The sequence below is a fragment of the Triticum aestivum genome, chromosome 2D (genome assembly GCF_018294505.1).
Source record: "Triticum aestivum cultivar Chinese Spring chromosome 2D, IWGSC CS RefSeq v2.1, whole genome shotgun sequence".
Classification (NCBI taxonomy): Eukaryota; Viridiplantae; Streptophyta; class Magnoliopsida; order Poales; family Poaceae; genus Triticum; species Triticum aestivum.
This window is the reverse complement of record NC_057799.1, coordinates 43,684,246-43,703,284: the sequence shown is the minus strand read 5'-3', so window position 1 is coordinate 43,703,284 and position 19,039 is coordinate 43,684,246. Positions and strand designations below refer to the sequence as shown.

General features: G+C 43.8%; 1 pseudogene; it reads left to right on the top strand.

Annotated features, from left to right (window-relative positions):
* Positions 1–9,595: 9,595 nt before the first annotated feature.
* Positions 9,596–18,660, top strand: LOC123055618 (probable glucan 1,3-beta-glucosidase A; annotated as a pseudogene).
* Positions 18,661–19,039: the final 379 nt, after the last annotated feature.

Genomic DNA, 19,039 nt, shown 5'->3' with positions numbered 1-19,039 from the left:
AGGATACGTTCCGCACCAGAGTGGTACGGCAACCCTGTCCTAGAAATCATGTTGTTAGACAACGGTGAACCTTCGAACTATGAAGAAGCGATGGCGGGCCCAGATTCCGACAAATGGCTAGAAGCCATGAAATCCGAGATAGGATCCATGTATGAAAACGAAGTATGGACTTTGACTGACTTGCCCGATGATCGGCGAGCCATAGAAAATAAATGGATCTTTAAGAAGAAGACAGACGCGGATGGTAATGTGACCATCTATAAGGCTCGACTTGTCGCTAAGGGTTATCAACAAGTTCAAGGGGTTGACTACGATGAGACTTTCTCACCCGTAGCGAAGCTGAAGTCCGTCCGAATCATGTTAGCAATTGCCGCATACTATGATTATGAGATATGGCAGATGGACGTCAAAACGGCATTCCTTAACGGCTTCCTTAAGGAAGAATTGTATATGATGCAGCCGGAAGGTTTTGTCGATCCTAAGAATGCTAACAAAGTATGCAAGCTCCAGCGCTCAATCTATGGGCTGGTGCAAGCATCTCGGAGTTGGAACATTCGCTTTGATGAGATGATCAAAGCGTTTGGGTTTACACAGACTTATGGAGAAGCCTGTGTTTACAAGAAAGTGAGTGGGAGCTCTGTAGCATTTCTCTTATTGTATGTGGATGACATACTATTGATGGGAAATGATATAGAATTCTTGGAAAGTATAAAGGCCTATTTGAATAAGTGTTTTTCAATGAAGGACCTTGGAGAAGCTGCTTATATATTAGGCATCAAGATCTATAGAGATAGATCAAGACGCCTCATTGGTCTTTCACAGAGTACATACCTTGACAAGATATTGAAGAAGTTCAATATGGATCAGTCCAAGAAGGGGTTCTTGCCTGTATTGCAAGGTGTGCAATTGAGCACGGCTCAATGCCCGACCACGGCAGAAGATAGAGAAAAGATGAGTGTCATCCCCTATGCCTCGGCCATAGGGTCTATTATGTATGCCATGCTGTGTACCAGACCTGATGTAAACCTTGCCGTAAGTTTGGTAGGAAGGTACCAAAGTAATCCCGGCATGGAACACTGGACAGCGGTCAAGAATATCCTGAAGTACCTGAAGAGGACTAAGGATATGTTTCTCGTTTATGGAGGTGACGAAGAGCTCGTCGTAAAGGGTTACGTCGACGCTAGCTTCGACACAGATCTGGATGACTCGAAGTCACAAACCGGATACGTGTATATTTTGAATGGAGGAGCAGTAAGCTGGTGCAGTTGCAAGCAAAGCGTCGTGGCGGGATCTACATGTGAAGCGGAGTACATGGCAGCCTCGGAGGCAGCACAGGAAGCAGTCTGGATGAAGGAGTTCATTACCGACCTAGGGGTGATTCCCAATGCGTCGGGCCCGATGACTATCTTCTGTGACAACACTGGAGCTATTGCCCTTGCGAAGGAGCCCAGGTTTCACAGGAAGACCAGGCATATCAAGCGTCGCTTCAACTCCATTCGTGAAAGTGTTCAAAATGGAGACATAGATATTTGTAAAGTACATACGGACCTGAATGTAGCAGATCCATTGACTAAACCTCTCCCTAGAGCAAAACATGATCAACACCAGGACGCAATGGGTGTTCGATTCATCACAATGTAACTAGATTATTGACTCTAGTGCAAGTGGGAGACTGTTGGAAATATGCCCTAGAAGCAATAATAAATGGTTATTATTATATTTCTTTGTTCATGGTAATTGTCTATTGTTCATGCTATAATTGTGTTATCCGGAAATCGTGATACATGTGTGAATACATAGACCACAACGTGTCCCTAGTAAGCCTCTAGTTGACTAGCTCGTTGATCAACAGATAGTCATAGTCTATGGACATTGGATGTCATTGATAACGGGATCACATCATTAGGAGAATGATGTGATGGACAAGACCCAATCCTAAGCATAGCTCAAAGATCGTGTAGTTCGTTTGCTAGAGCTTTTCCAATGTCAAGTATCTTCTCCTTAGACCATGAGATCGTGCAACTCCCGGATACCGTAGGAGTACTTTGGGTGTGCCAAACGTCACAACGTAACTGGGTGACTATAAAGGTACACTACGGGTATCTCCGAAAGTGTCTATTGGGTTGGCACGGATCGAGACTGGGATTTGTCACTCCGTATGACGGAGAGGTATCTCTGGGCCCACTCGGTAATGCATCATCATAATGAGCTCAATGTGACTAAGGAGTTAGTCACGGGATCATGCATTGCGGTACGAGTAAAGAGACTTGCCGGTAACGAGATTGAACAAGGTATTGGGATACCGACGATCGAATCTCGGGCGAGTAACATACCGATTGACAAAGGGAATTGTATACGGGATTGATTGAATCCTCGACATCGTGGTTCATCCGATGAGATCATCGTGGAACATGTGGGAGCCAACATGGGTATCCAGATCCCGCTGTTGGTTATTGACCGGAGAGGCGTCACGGTCATGTCTGCATGTCTCCCGAACCCGTAGGGTCTACACACTTAAGGTTCGGTGACGCTAGGGTTGTAGAGATATGAGTACGCGGAAACCCGAAAGTTGTTCGGAGTCCCGGATGAGATCCCGGACGTCACGAGGAGTTTCGGAATGGTCCGCAGGTGAAGAATTATATATAGGAAGTCTAGTTTCGGCCACCGGGAAAGTTTCGGGGGTTATCGGTATTGTACCGGGACCACCGGAAGGGTCCCGGGGGTCCACCGGGTGGGGCCACCTATCACGGAGGGCCCCATGGGCTGAAGTGGGAAGGGAACCAGCCCTTAGTGGGCTGGGGCGCCCCCATGGGCCTCCCACCTGCGCCTAGGGTTGGAAACCCTAGGGTGGGGGCGCCCCACTTGCCTTGGGGGGCAAGTCTCCCCCCTGGCCGCCCCCCCCCCACATGTAGATGGGTTCCAGGCCGGCGCCCCCCCTTCCCAGGGGGCCTATATAAAGGTGGGAGGGAGGGCAGCAACACTACAGCCCCTGGCGCCTCCCTCCTCCCCTGCAACACCTCCCTCTCGCAGAAGCTTGGCGAAGCCCTGCCGAGACCCCGCTACATCCACCACCACGCCGTCGTGCTGCTAGATCTCCATCAACATCTCCTTCCCCCTTGCTGGATCAAGAAGGAGGAGACGTCGCTGCTCCGTACATGTGTTGAACGCGGAGGTGCCGTCTGTTCGGCACTCGGTCATCGGTGATTTGAATCACGGCGAGTACGACTCCATCAACCTCGTTCATTGGAACGCTTCCGCTCGCGATCTACAAGGGTATGTAGATGCACTCCTTTCCCCTCGTTGCTAGTATACTCCATAGATGGATCTTGGTGATGCGTAGGAAATTTTAAAATTCTGCTACGATCCCCAACAATACAGTCACGGAATTGCGGCTTCTCGGAGTTCTCGAGGCACGGGTACAAACCAGCTGGATGCACAAAAGAGTGATGGCAGAGTCACGGTTGTGTAGTCTGAAGAGAAACTGTTGTGTGACACCAGCACATAGAGACATCACGTGTGTCACGTGAGGTACATGAATAGCGGAAAATAAGCCACGGGAGTGAAGCCTCCACAGACACGGATGCCGGGCTTCTAAAGGCACGGTCCCGAAGAACACAAAGACAGGGTACTGAAATGTTGCCTCGTATGTTAGCAGACGTGCGTCTCTTGTGCGAACGTGTAAAAGACAACAATACAAACACAAACAAACGGCACTGAATATAAGGCAAGCACAAAGCGCACTTCTCCCAAACAATACATATGCGCCACTTCAACAGGTTCCCTAAATGTACATGAACTCGCGCAAATGTCAACAATGAACTTGTAACATGAAAAAACATAAAAAAATTATATTCACATATGCGCCATAGGATTGAACTAAAAGTACTCATTAAATATACAAAAAAAGAAATGAAAGTCTTCCAGGAGTCCATTCCGCTAAGAAACGTCCACACAAACGTCCACCGTGACCATTCTACTCAGTTGGAGTTCTGCTCGGAAACATCAACGGCGTCTGCGGTCAGGAAGACAACGAGGATGCATCATGTCCTTCATCGACAGAACTCGGCGGTAGAGCTCATAGCTGACATACCCATCCTAAAACAAAAACCGGATGAGAATGAAGATATACGTAAAGAGGAAAAACTACTATTGTTGTAGTAAAACAAAAATATAATGACAGAAAATCATAAAAAACGAAATTTTCACTTACAATTGCCGCATATTTCAGGTGTTCAAGGGAATGCGGCTTCATTCCCAGTAGTCATGCAGACCTTGTGGAAAAGACGACTTCATACTCAAGTAAGATTTGTTTATGACGGCTCCTGCCAAATCTGTCATGGAATCCCTTAGATTTCCTCCTTTGATCATGAGCTCCTCTTGAAGATTGATGTGACACTCTCTTGGGATTTTGAGGAAACTATTTGCGAGAACATCCCTATCGTTCCTGACGTCGACACTAGCGAAAATTATACCTTTGTTCTGAAGGAAATCCTTTAGAGCAGCACACTCCGTCCTGGCCTTGCACAAGTGATAGACAAGAACATGCTTGCGCATCGCCAGTTGCATGACGGCGACTTTTCTACTACGATCAAAATAATCCTCTCGTGTGTACTCCAGATCAAGACCAACAAACTTGTACCTATCCTCACGCAGCCATTCCTCATAAAGAGAAAGAATCTCCTCCACCTTGTAAGGCTCGTTGGTGTACAACACCTCGAGCTTGGTATTACCATCGGCATCTATAAAGAGACGCTCAGTAGTGTTCCTGAAGTCGTCCATGGAAAAGAGGGTGACACAACAATGGAGTTTGACTGTGCTTCTCGTATGAGGCAAGGATGATCGGAGCTACCTGCACTTCTCTGGAGAAAATAAGACGCGATAACCTCCCGGAATAGACCACTACTTAACCTTGGGGAGAGACGACTCAGTTACCATGCGCCCATTAAATTGCATCGGGAACGGTGTGAATGGATGGTTATGCTTCTGTAGCTTATGAAACCATGCACTTCAAAGTCACGGCTGCCATGCTGTAATCGAGGAGTCTCTAGATTAACTCTAGCACGGTATCTGGCACAATGAATACTAACAATAAATAACCATCCCATCGGTCACCAGCACATCTTTTGACCGAGAGAACAATGAGAGGAGGAAAACAAGATGACCCTGTCGTACAAATAGTACATGGGGAGTAAACCAAAGTAGAAGCACGATTCGGCCAGCACAAAAGCCACACGCGTGCCTCCACTTTGCTTAAAGACAAACCTCAGTGATATCAACGGACCTGCATCTCTTTGTCTGCGTACCACCGAAAACATTGCCAAAACCAAAGCACGTCCATGCTTTTGACATACAGATAACTGTGCCTATCATACATATTCCCGCCTGAACCCAATGTACATAAAAACAGTGGCTCCCTGTGTCAACAACTGCTTGAAAAAAAATCGCAATAAGAGTCATGAACCATGGCTCCATTCCAGATGCAAAAGTGCCTCTCATCAGGAACCATCATGCCTCCCATCAATTTGCCTCCCCCGACGTATCGACCATGCCTCTCCTGCTACAACGACCGTGCATCTAATAACATCATCACCGTTCCTCTCCTAAAGACACACGCAACCATACCTGATTAAACATGTGATTAAAAAAATTAAAACACAGAAGGACGAGTATGCTTTTCAGCATGTATAACCGTGCCTCACAAAAAGTATGTGAGGCAGGATAGGCACGTAAAAGACTCTGCTGGGAGGCAGCACAGCTGGACAACTATAATGGGAGGCAGCTGGACGAGTCAAACATCTCGTGTCCCCATAACACCTCGGAATGCACGCACACCATCTACAACCAGCATTCATTCCATTTCGCAGAATAAAAAATAAAACAAGAAGCACTCATTACTACTCTTGCTCTCTCCTGTCTCCTTTATATTTCAATAAGCTCCGACTCCCTCAGCCACATCACAACTCATTTGCCTTCTCCGTCGCCTGCTTCTAGGGTTCGTGCTTCTTCTCCGTCGCCTGCTTCTAGGGTTCGTGCTTCTTCTCCGTCGCCTGCTTCTAGGGTTCGTGCTTCTTCCCTGCACACAATCGATTAATTTCTAAGCCATGCTTCTCTCGTAGATTGCTGGCCGTGGGTGATTGCCCTAAGCTTCCCATCACAACGCATCTGCCTTATCCGTCCGCCTACTTCTAGGGTTCGTGCTTCTTCCCCGCACACAGTCTCATTTCAAACAAGTTATTGTAGAGTTTTTATTAGGTCTCTCGATTAACTTCTAAACTGTGCTTCTCTCGTAGATTTGCTAGCCGTGTGTGCTTGCCCTAAGCTTCCCCTACCCCAATCTTCATTCGTCAACCCTCGTTCTTCTTCTCTCCCATGTAAAAAGCATATGCGTAAGCAACATGCTCCGATCCGTATTTACGTTTTACGTTTAGGTTTTTCATTTGATAGTTATTGAAGCATCAGATCCGGTACAACGACTTCATTCTCTAAAGGAATATAAAAACCATTTGAAAATCTAAACAAGTGTTCTAAACTCTGTCATACTGCTTTTCTGGAAGGAGTAGATGAGAAGATTTCTGGTAAATTTGTAGTTGTTGTCTGCCTTCGTACGGATATTTTTAATATGGCTAACATAGTTGAAGCTAGTCGTTGTCTACCTTCAACGTTGAAGCTTGTTTTTAAATTGTTATGATATTCTTGTTTTCTTGACATAGTTGTTTTGAATTATTTAGGTATGATTTGCCTTACCTGCCGCCAACCAGGCAGCCCTTGCGAACCACACCCTGAAGTTCTCCAGGAGTTTGAGGTTATTCTTGATGAAAATTGCTGGAGCCGCATGGTTAGTAAGAATCACTAACATATTAGTTGCTTACAACACAGTAGAAATCGTCACTGTTACTCATACCCCCTTGCACCTACACTAGGTTCCCCTGCTGTCACTTCTTTGCGCCTGCCTTGTGTTTTCATTTTCCATTAGTTTGCCTGCCTATGCCCTAATTAATATAGTCCATTAGTTTTGCATGCCTATGCCTTGATTACTATAGTGCATCTTCAGTTCTAATTAAAATTAGTCAACATATGCCAAAAATCTGTATCCATTAATTTATAATACCATTATGTTGTTATCTGTAATTCTTATCAAAAATTCATATCCAATTTAAGAAAACTTTTAACATTAATAGTACGCGAGTTCAAATTTATACTTACAGGTTGTTATTTTTACTATTTTTTCCAGTATGTACCTTGTAATGTCAGAGCTTTTCTCGCTAAATACATTGACGAGAGGAAGAAAGAAGCAAGAAAATTGCGTAAAGAGCAGGTAGAGCCAGCCCTTCTTACACATGAAGGAAGGTCTTACAATGCTTTGTTTAAGCATAGGGCGAACTACACAAAGTTCTGCGGTGGTGAGTGGAACACCTTTGCGGATGATTATGAACTTCGTGCTGGAGACCGCATAGAATTTGAACTACCAGACGAGGGTCTCAATCTCGAAATACAAACATATCGGGATGACAAAAGGCTGCTTCCATTACCCCACGTTGGTAGGTATTTAATATTACAAACTTATTTTCTTTCGCTGTATTTTTATATACATGCATCGAACTGAATAATATTAACCCGTGTTGCATAAAACTTTATCTAACTTTAAAATCTTGTTCTTTTTCTAGCTCTCGACGACCTTTCTTCTGACGATTTCGACCATGTTCACTGCTATGTCTACTCTAAGGATACTGAGCTTACCTGCGACCAGACACGATTCTTTCTACAACGCCTTTTCGGAGATACTTTCATCCGTTGCCGTCCATTTGTCCACGTCTTGACTCCCACTAACACCAAAGACTGCGTCATGGTTGGTTACAACTGTCCTTGTTAAAATACCAAACGTATTTTGCTCATCTATAATATAAACAATATTGACGAAATCTTGCTTATATGTAAAATTATAAAGAACCTATTTATTCAAACCTAAAACAACAAAACTTTTGTTGTTCTCTTAATATGTTGTTTTATCTGTTTACACACAAACCTGAACACGCCAGGAATTATATTACTTTCAATTTGAAATTTCTTAATGTTTGCACACTCACTGTATTCGACCATTCTTTTATTTATTGTCCAAGTGGCAATTCAACGGTTTTAATTTCTATTTAATTTCGATTTCTTCTAGAAAATTCCGAGGAGCGTTGTCTCGACACTGAAGAGATGGGTGGACATGCCAACCAATGGCAGGGTGACCCTTGAAGCTCCTGATGAACCTACCCATGTCATCACTCCTTCGGCGTACTACATCTGCAAAAATGACGGCAGGATGGTAATAGAAAAGTCTTCTTTCAAAGACTTCATATCAGCTACATCCTTTGTTGAAAAGAACGTTGTTCTAATCACTTTCAAAGAGCACCATGACCGTTCTGTGTCCATCATCATGCAACGCATTCTGTAGATTCCGTCGGAACAAGCACCTAAAATGGGAGCAAACAGTGTATCTCCTAGGATGTTTAGCGCTCATTTCAAGATGATGCCTCCCAGGAGCAAAACACTAGTTAAAATAAGTTTGCTAGTTAGGATGGTAGAGTAATGTAACTATTATGGACCATGTGCTTGCTTGAACTATCGGAATGATCTTTTGGAACTTATGTAGCTCTTACGGACCCTCTACTACCTGTTTCAACCATCGGAATGATCCTTTGCAACAAATGTTGTTTGAACTATCGGAATGATTCATTGGAAAAAATGTAGTTCTAATCCTTTGAAAAGTTCACAATTCAAAAAACCAAAAAACAGAAAGAATCATTTTCAAAAATCAAACGAAACAAGAATCAGTTTTTGATCCAAAACCTATAGCAATGCCATGTTATCAAACTTATTCAAACGATCTACTGAAACATATCTCAATTAAAAACCAAACAGGACTCCATTTTCAAGTGCAAACTATGTTTACTTCACCAACTTTTCATAAACACACAGTTGTGCACCGAATAACATAACAACAGTGCCTCCCTGACCAAGGAAAGTTGCTAAACCAAAAAAACATTTTCACAACAAAGGCACGACCATGCATCTGCTGAGTGTTCTACCATTCACACGACTACTTTCATAGCCAAGGTTGCACTACGCACATATAGATCACGCACGCATCACCCAACGAATTAAAAAAATCAATGAACAAGATAAGTGAAAATCTTAAAAAAACAGATAAAACAAACGCCTGTTTCTGAAAATCTACGCCTGGAATCGCCGGATGACTACCAACTGGTCCTTGGCGGTTTCCTTTTTTGCACGACAAAGTAAAGATCCCTTTCACTTTTCCGACTCCGTTTGCATCCTCTTCCTCGAAAGTTTCTCGCCGGCCGCAGTTCACCACCGCACACCTCCAGCCATGGACGACGGGAAACTAACAACACTCACCGAGCACATCACTACCCACGGTACAACCGTGCTGGAGGTGGTGTACACCAACGACCCAAGGACCGTGGAGCGGATCATCAAAAAGTACGAGGAATGGCTAAAGGAGGAGAAGAACAAGTTCGTCGGCCTCGACCTCGAGTACACATGTAAGAGCAGTTACATACAACAAGGGATCGGCGTCGTCCAACTTGCCATGCGCGAGCATGTCCTTGTATACCACTACTGCAGGTCCGAGCGCTCCCAGGCGTTAATTGACTTCCTGCAACGGAAAGCGGTAACTTTCACTAGCATCGACACCAGGAACGACAAGACCATGCTTGCCCGTGCATGGATCAAAATTCCAGACGAGCACCACGTCAACATCCAGAGGCTATTCCGCATCAAGGGTGTTGGAGAAAGGGACTCCATGGGTGACCTTGCAGCGGCCATCATCGACCCCTCATACAAGAACATGAAGAAATCATTCCCAAAGGAGAAGCACCAGTTCTGGGAATGGAAGCCGCTTTCCCCGATACACCTTGAGTACGTAGCAAAGGACGGGTATGTTAGCTACGAGTTGTACCGTAGAATACTAATCGTCAAGAACGGGCTACGTCACCTCCACCAATAACCAATGAAAGAAAGACTCCGCCCACGTAAGAAAAAAGACGAGGGATCTTCCAGCGGCTGGAAGCACCGGAAGGGAAACAGTGGTTGGTAAATTGCGAGAAAATGGATGTCTACATTAAACTAGTAGGATAGAGCCGTGATTGATTGATCTGCCGTGATCGAGGGATCGGGTGCGTGGCACTACTATTTTGATAATTTAGATTGAATGAACCCATGTTGTAAATATGTTTGTTGTTGCTCAAAGATGTTGTCTGTATTGTATTACTATTTTACGTTTGAACTTTGAGCACAGTGGTGTGCATGTCTAAATGCAATTAGTAAGTTATGTCCCAGTATTGAGCAAGCATATATTGTATCCATGATTATAGAACGAGAGATATATGTCACACGATATTGTATTATAATTTTCATACTCAACCTTTACAAGATGCATCGTGCATTTACAAGAATATGTGATGGTATCATTGTAAACTTTCAGTAGAATGCTTATTCAACATTGGCATGAATAATTCATAAATATTGCAGAAGAACATTCGGTACACAGACGCAAGGGACAAGAACTTTGTTACTTTGACCACATTGAAAAAAAATTAAAATCACACAACACAACCATTTCACATCAAACACCGCTCCGTCCATTCACAACATCCTTGCTATTGCACACAGGTTCCTCTCCGTACACCAGTTCTCCATGATGCCACAAAACTACACTACCGTGTGCAACTGCCCTATGTACAACTGTGGCTCTCTAAGTGTCAACTCAACCCATGCCTCTGGTGCCACGCACCCGTGACCCTAGAGACTTCACACCTGTGCATCCACAACCGAGCCTCTCTAACCAAATATTCGGACCGATGCCTCTGCTGCCATACATCCGTGCCTCTAGACACTTGACAGCAGCAAGAGGGTTCAAAACCGTGCATCCACTAAACCGTGCTTGTACTGACTTCACTTCGGTGCCTCAGTTTGCTCGATCGATGTGCCTCACATGAAACCCACAGTAACTCTACGTGCTCCGCGCGCGTGATCGCCCGTGCAACTTTGGGGCTGCACACGCGCTCCTCTCAGTATACCCGTGCCTCCACACAACCGTGCATGTACTGACTTCAATTCCGTGCCTCCGTTTGCTCAATCCACGTGCCTCACATGAAACCCACTGTAACTCTACGTGCTACACACACACGTGCCTCTCGCATGAAACCCACAGTATCTCTACGTGTTCGGCACGCGTCATCGCCCGTGCAACTTTGGTGTTGCACACACGTTCCTCTCAGTATACCCGTGCCTCCACACAACCGTGCCTGTACTGACTGCAATTACATGCCTCCGTTTGCTCAATCCACGTGCCTCACATGAAACCCACAGTAACTCTACGTGCTCCGCACGCATGATCGCCCGTCCAACTTTGGTGCTGCACACACGCTCCTCTCGGTATACACGTGCCTCCACACAACCGTGTGTGTAATGACTTCAATTCCGTGCATCCGTTTGCTCAATCCAGGTGCCTCTCGCATAAAAGAGATGCACAACCATGCCTCAGAGTAAACAACACACGTGCCTCTACTGTATTTATAACTATGACCACAATTAAATAACATCCGTCCAAAAAAACATCTTTAAAAGAGATGCACAGCCATGCCTCTTCTACAAATGAACAACATCAATGAACAGTTAGGTTCATGTCGTTTCATATATCTAAATAACATTAACCGCAGCATAGATTTTTAAACAAAATTCATTATGTTCAAAGGCTATAACTAACATCACTGCGGCAGAAGATTGAAGATAACAACAAGCCTCCCAACACGCTCTTTGAAAGTTATCAGCACCAAGCTGTTTACTTCAATAGACGATGCCTGGAGAAAATCACTGAAACCTTCTTGTTTGAACACCATTCTATTACCCAAGCCAATGAAGTAGGAGCAAGGAGTGCTCACATATATATCATCATCACCAGATTCCAGAGTAACTTCAAGAGTTAAAACGACAGTCTTAGGAAAAGTCACAAACTCCTTCAAACTCCTCACAACAATTCCAGGAATAACCCGACAAAAAACATCAAGCTATCAGAAATAGAACAAAAATTCAAAACTATAAATAGAAGAGGTAATATAAATAAATAAATAAACAGAAAAAAAGAAAAACAGTGGAAAAAAATCTGACCATATGATGACCATTAACATTCATGGAATCAATCCTGTGAATAAAAGGACAACAGGGTATGTACTCATCATCAAATAGTTGACACCTCATGAAATACATCTGCTGATAATTAAGAAAAACACCACGGGTGTAATAACAACTCCCAACAAGTTCCTTCTCGGAGTCGCTCAAACCATGAAGAACTACAAAATATAATTACACAGGCTCAAGGGAACAGAAAAATCAAAATGTACAATAAAACAAGCTAAAAACTTCCTTAAAAATAAACCTTACCAACAGACCGTAAAGGAGACAACGCATCTCCACGACCAACACGATAAAAATCAATACCAATCCAAGTTCCATAATGTTCATGCCTAATGGTCATTATATCACGAGGACGAACACCATAATCACTGACCAATCGTTCCCAGAAAGGACCATGGAATTTGCTCCTCATCTGACCATGACTAAACAGAACACCATACAAATAACCCTCATTGCACTGAAGAGTAAGATCAATAGGTTCGTCACCCCTCCTTATGGCTAAAGCCCTACACTCCTCGATGTAACGAGCAAGATGAGCTCTAACACTGCACGGAACATACTGCACAACAAATAAAAACAAGGATCATAATCAAAATCTAAACAGCACCAAAAGAAATAAGCGTGTGTGCCAAAAATTGAACAATTATAAAATAATATTCTTAAAACATGCCTCCAACAACGCCGATCCAGGACCACACTGAACCCATCTACAGAAGAATCAACAGAAGAACACGGGCCACCAGGCATACGGCAAAAAGGACAAGTCATAACTGCAAGGAACACAATGGTTATCAAGAACTAATCCCACAAAACCCAGTTGAAACTTGACATCTGATAGTGTTGGTAGTCCCCACCCGTAACTACCCCATAAATCTCCATATCCCGGAAATATAATCGGAACAAAAAGAGAAACGATAAAGGGAAACAGGAAACCCATGAAGGCAATCGGTAAGGAACGACGATATCGCGGACGGGGAAGCGCGGTCGACGCTAAAGAAAGACCGCCGTAAGAGCAGGCAACAAGCGCGGCGGCCGGGACAGCGGCCGCCGTAACCAAGCGACAAGAGCGGCGGCCGCGACGGGCGGAGACGACGGCAAAGAAAGAACAGTGCGCGACGACGGTTCGCCCACACCAGAGAGAAACAGATCTCAAAACAGATCAAAAGGTATTACAAAACATTAAACGTATAATTAAGGACTAAAGTGAAAAAAGGAAAAAACCACAAAGGGAAACCGAAAACCGGAAATCACGGGAGAAGCCGTGCGCACGCCAAGTGTCGCGCGCGGAGCGCCTCGGAAAAGTCTCAGGAGCACTCCGCGCGTGACACTTGGCGTGCGGGGAGCGCTCCCCGACTAATCATTGCAGGGAGCGCTCCTCAATTAGTGATTTCGGCTGTAAGCGCCAGCTAGCGCTGCTGGCGCTCGCAGGCGTCACGTAGTAGGCTGGCCCAGTCAACCTGCTGGAAAAAATGCAAACGAAAAATTTAATATGTTAAATTTGGGCGATGTGGGAATTGATCTCCGCACGCCACAGTATACAGCTTCATGTCTTCACCACTATACAAGGCGCAGTTTTGATGATTAGTGATAGGAAATAACCCGATGTGACCCTTCTTTTAGTACAGACATTAACATATAGTAGTATTATATACCCTATATAAATTATTTAATAAAGAAAAAGGAAATTTAAAAAAGAATTCACGAATTAAAAAAAGTTCATTAATTTGAAAAAGAGTTCATCGAAATTGGAAAAAGTTCATCGAATTTTATAAAAGTTCATCGGATTTGAAAAAAGTTCATCGTTATTCACAAAAAGTTCATCGGATTTGAAAAAAGTTCATCGGATTTGAAAAAGTTCATCGATATTCAAAAAAGTTCATCCAAAAATGGAAAAAGTTCATCGATATTCAAAAAAAATTCATCAAATTTGAAAAGTTCATTGATATTCAAAAAAAGTTCATTAAAAATGGAAATAGTTCATCGAATTTTCAAAAAGAGTTCATCAAAAAATGAAAAAAATTCATCAAATTCGATGAAAAAGTTTACGAACTAAAAAACCGCGCATTTAGGAAAAAAGTAAAACAGAAAGTAAAAGAACTAGAAAAAAGAGAAAAGAAAAAGAAAAAACGAACTGACAACCGAATATAAGAAAACACCGAAGATACATTGCGCAAGTTGGTCAGTGGCCTGGTGGTTGTCGCCTTTTCCTTTGAGCGGGTTCGATTTTGGGTCAGTGCAGTTACATTTTTTGGATTAAAACACAGGAAGAAAAACCTTTTGATGGGCCGGCCCAGCGCGCGAGGTGGTGTCCGCTGCAGGCGCCAGTTAACGAAATGCACGTTAACCGGCGCCTGCAGCGCCAAATAGGATTTGCCACCTTTTGACACTAACGAGCGTAAAATAGGTTCTGCCCGCCGCCGGTTACTATTGGAGAGCAACTAGTTAGCGAGCGCTCCTTCGGAAGCCTCGCAACGATCAGCGCCAATGGCGCTCTCAGCCATTCGCCACGTGTCGTGCTCTGGGCCCTTCCTTCGGATTTTCTTTTTTTTTCCACACGCGTTTTCGGCTTTTTAAACGGTTTTTCCCAGGTTTTTTCTGATGTTTTGGTTTTTCACCGGTCTTCCTTAGCTTTTCGATAATAAAAAGTTCCAAATTTTTTTTTCCATGAAATAGGCATTTTCTTTTTTTTTTCCATTCATGAGAGGCACGGTTTTGCTTCGCAAGAGTCATGGCCGTGCCTCTCGGAAAAGGAAAAAAATGTGTTCTCTGTTTTTTTTTCCTTTCGCGAGAGTCACGGTTTTGCTTTCGCGAGAGGCACGGGTGTGCTTTCGCGAGAGTCACAGCAGTGCCTCTCGGAAAAGAAAAAATGCGTTTTTTGTTTTTTTTTCTTTCGCGAGAGTCACGGTTTTGCTTCCGCGAGAGGCACGATTGTGCTTTAGCGAGTCACGGCCGTCCCTCTCAAAAACAAACAAAAACACGTTTTCTGTTTTTTTCTTTCGTGAGAGGCACAGTTTTGCTTCCGCGAGAGGCACGGTTGTGCTTTCGCGCGAGTCACGGCCGTGCCTCTCGGAAACGAAAAAAAGCGTTTTCTGTTTTTTCTTTCACGAGAGTCACGATTTTGCTTCCGCGAGAGGCACGGTTGTGCTTTCACGAGAGTCAAGACCGTGCCTCCTCGGAAACGGAAATAAAAACGTGTTCTCTTTTTTTTTTTACTTCCGCGAGAGACACGGTTTTGTTTCCGCGAGAGGTACGGTTGTGATTTCATGGGAGGCACGGGCGTGCCTCTTTCGAAAAGAGAAAAAACCCGTGCTCCCGGTTCAGTTTTTTCGTCTGATTTTTTTTGTGAAAGAAAAGTACGTCAAAACCTATCAACATGTGATTTAGGTGTGAAGATCTCGATGCGAGGAATCCAACGGTGAAAGCGGTTCGAGATTTGGACGCATGATTTGAGAGATAAAACGTTTTAAATAAACGGATCTACGAAAAAAGGGAAAACTCTCAGTTTGCGACAAGTGGCGCGCTGCATGGGCGCCACTTGTCGCAACTTGGGAAGTTGGAGTGATCTTTGCAATAAGTACTCTTCAACTAGTGATTTCGTTACTATTGTTTCTTCAAACCAGCACCTGCAGGCTCGTTAGCTGGGTTGGCCAACGTATGGTTTTTTTTCTTGTGTTTAATCTCGTAAAAACAAAGTTTTTTTCCTCTTGTGTTTCCCCAAATCGCTGAACGTTTCTCTAAATCGCTGAACTTTTATCAAATTTCATGAACCTTTCTAAAATTCGATGAACGTTTTTCAAATTTGATGATTTTTTCTTTTCAAAATCTACAAACATTTTTCTTATTTGATGAACCTTATTTCAAAATCAATGAACTTTTTTCAGGTTTGTGAACTTTTCTTCTAAAATGAAGAACTTTATTTCAAAATCAGTTTTTCCAAATAATTCAAAAAATTGAGCGGTACAATAGATGAATGGTTTTGTGCAACACATAGCGGCGCCACATTGTTATTATGTTGTTTCCGCTATTACTAATCTCAAACGTCAAGTAGCTCCACTAGTTGGTGGCGCGCACTTGTACATGAACTCGATGTGGCGAGTTCGAAATCTGTAGAGAGCAATATTTTTTGCAGTTTTGTGTGAGCCTTTGCATTGTATTTTTCAACCTTTCCGACTTGCTCCTACGGAACCAATGTCGAAGGGATTGAAAAAGTCAGTCATTCACAACCACTGATGAAGGATTTCTCAAGAAGTTAAGGATTAGTAGTTCTTTTCTTTTTTGAAATGGATTTCGAAAAAGAAAGGATTTCACTGCTCTGTGCGTTTCATGGCCGGCCCACACGCGGTGTCTTCGAGTGCCATGAGCGCAAACGGGCACATGCAGCGCCGTATAGGAGTTCCCCCATGTGCATTCAAAACCGATACTCCATTACTGAGCACGAGCCTCCAACATTGACTTGACTAGGGATTTTGACTAGCACAAACAATAAGTAACTATAAGAAAAGCTCATATTCTTTCATGTTCCAAACTATTAGTCACATTCCGTTGATGGCGTGCAGGCAAACAAAGATGGCTCGTTGACGGCGGACTATGGTCAGTGCACTAGGTGGGGCGACGACGACCCATCGGTGTTCGCGGTGACAAGAGTTTCTGGGCTCCAAGGGTAGTACCAAATCTGCAACGGCTATGGGACGGCAAAGGCTACACCAATTCTCAGGGTATATACGTTGAACCATCACCGTGCCCACTGCTCCACTTGCTGACCCGACTGTTTTAATTCAGAACTATATATAGTGATCACACTATATATAGTGATCAGAACTTGTAGATCATGCTTATCATGCATCATGTGGAGATCATTGTCCTTAGTGGTCTCCCTCCTCATTTTATTTTCTTGTTTATTATATCTTTGTCCACCTGCGCATGGAAACGAGAAAGAGTAGTGTCGATCATTGTGCACAAATAACTTGATCGGATATACCTAGCTTGAAATTATTGCATAAAAAACCAACTAAAAATGTAATTTATTCATATGACAAAAGATACACCAAGTTTTAGGTGTTCACAATATAGTACTATTATCTAACAGATTGTGTGCTAATAGTTATTGTGAGAAGTGTGTTTTTCTTGTCTTGACAAGGTAGATACTTACAGTTGGCAGAGTTTACAACTTAGCTAGAAATAGGTACCGTTGTTCTCCCTCTGGTAGTTAGGAGTACGTATCATTCTTGGCACCTCAAGTTTGTGGAATGTTGCATGTTTGGCAGAACCACTAGAGCACATATATAGTGGAAAATGACTTCAGGTTCATCTCCAAAAGTGGGCTGACCGCGGTGAGAATACCAGTGGGATGGTGGATTGCTAACGACCCGAGACCTCCTGCACCTTACGTTGGAGGTTCACTTAAAACCTTGGACAAGGCATTCAAATGGGCAGAGTAAGCAAGCTTCAGAAACTTGTAACCTAATTTTGCTAATGAAATCAACGATCTACTCAACTTTCAGAATATTCAGGCCGGGGCTGACCTTGGCATCATCTTGAGCAAACTAAAGTTCCATTATCTAATTAACTTTTGGCCTGGGGTTGATCCTCCTTTCTATTCTAATTAGTTTTTGAAACATTCAGCTTTATAAATGCTCAATCTATCTACATGAACAGGAAGTACAAACTAAGCGTCATCATTGACCTACACGCAGCTCCTGGGTCGCAAAATGCCTTCGAGCACAGCTCCTCCAAGGACGACTCGTTGGACTGGGGCACCACCGACAATAACATCGCACAAACCATGCAAGTGATAGATTTCCTCGCATCCAGGAACGCCAAAAGCCCAAGCCTCCTTGCAGTTGAGCTAATGAACGAGCCGTTGGCACCCGGCATATCCCTGAAGAACCTGAAAACGTACTATTGCAATGGGTACAACGCCGTAAGGAAGCACTCGTCGAAGGCCTACGTGATCATGCCCAACCGGCTATTTTCCCCGGACCCAACGGAGCTCCTCGGGCTCGCTGGCGGGTTACCCGGATCCGTCATAGACGTGCATTACTACGCGTTGTTCAACAACATATTTGATACTTTCACCGTGCAACAGAATATTGATTTCATCAAGACCAACTATTCGAGTGATCTTAGCACTGTCACGAGGCAAGATGGTCCCCTCACCTTTGTAGGTAAGTGTAACTACTCCCTTTTGGTTTTGGAACATGGATTTTTATCCCCTTCTTGCATGACTTGAGTAAAAATATCTCATGTGACATGGATGACATGTTTTCCGCAGGAGAATGAGTGGCTGAGTGGAAGGTTCACAATGCAACGAAGCAAGAGTTTCAGATGTTTGCAAATGCACAGATGGATGTTTATGGTAAGGCAACGTTTGGATGGGCCTATTGGACTCTCAAGAATGTGAACAACCACTGGAGTATGGAGTGGATGATCAACAATGGATACATCTCCCTGAAAAGCTAGGATATGTTCTGTGTGTCATTACTCATGACTCTTGAAATAATTTGTAACGACTGATGAAACAAATTTCTAGAACAATGAATACATCTCACTACTAGGAAATACCTTATAGATAGATGCTTAGCAGTAGCGAGGGGTATAAACCCCTCGCTACTACTAATTAAAGCCATGCTACTACTAAGTTGGTAGTAGCGCGGGCTATAAATCACACGCTACTACTAAGTGGTCTCCACCGTGCCCCTCGGGACAAGCCGTAGTAGTAGCGCGGGGTATAAACCCACGCTACTACTAAGTTGATAGCAGTAGCGCGGGGTTTATGCCCCGTGCTACTACTAGTTGGTCACCTCCGTGCCCCCGGGACAGGCCATAGTACTAGCGTGGG